Source organism: Bison bison, unplaced genomic scaffold (assembly GCF_000754665.1).
Source record: "Bison bison bison isolate TAMUID 2011002044 unplaced genomic scaffold, Bison_UMD1.0 scf7180017864359, whole genome shotgun sequence".
Lineage (NCBI taxonomy): Eukaryota > Metazoa > Chordata > Mammalia > Artiodactyla > Bovidae > Bison > Bison bison.
This window is the reverse complement of record NW_011494931.1, coordinates 1,906,928-1,907,608: the sequence shown is the minus strand read 5'-3', so window position 1 is coordinate 1,907,608 and position 681 is coordinate 1,906,928.

Sequence of the window (681 nt, the reverse complement as noted above, 5' to 3'; positions counted from 1 at the left end):
TTGATGCATGGAATGGGTTCTGAGGGCCCTGTCTCTGAAAGCATCATGCATAGGCAAAGATGACAACTTGGTTGTAGAAGCAGCTGGTATATCAGATGGGGGTGGGTGGGTGAAGTAGATGACTTTTAAGAGCTCTTCCAGCCCTGAGATTCTCACAAGTATGTGAACAGAATGCTGCCAACAGTGTGCTCTTTTCAGAGCAGGCTAAGAAGGCAGTCCTCTGAAGCATACATACTGAATATGCCTACCTTACTCGTTACCCGGCTTAACACAGGTTCAAAAAGATCACCTGCTCTTACTACCTTTAAGGAATGTGATCTGTCTGATAATCCAAAAATGAAGCACCAATGAGCAGGGCCTCCAATCTGTCTCCCTCAGCACCGCCTCGATGCCTGGAGGTGTGTCCCTCTGGGGCAGCTGCCATGGCTGCGAGCCCGTCAGAGGATGCTGTTTGGCATCAGCACATGTCCAACACCTGCTCAAATGGAAACACAAAGAAAATCATTTTCCAGATCCTTTCTGCTCCAAGGGGGAATGCCCTTTAGCACACCTGGCCCTCTTCCACAGGGTGGGGGCTTCTACTTCCCTGACATGCGGTTTCCATGATGCTTGGCATACATTTACCTGGCAGTCACTGGGCCATTTTCATGGACATGTGCCACAAACTCTTTTTTTTTTTTT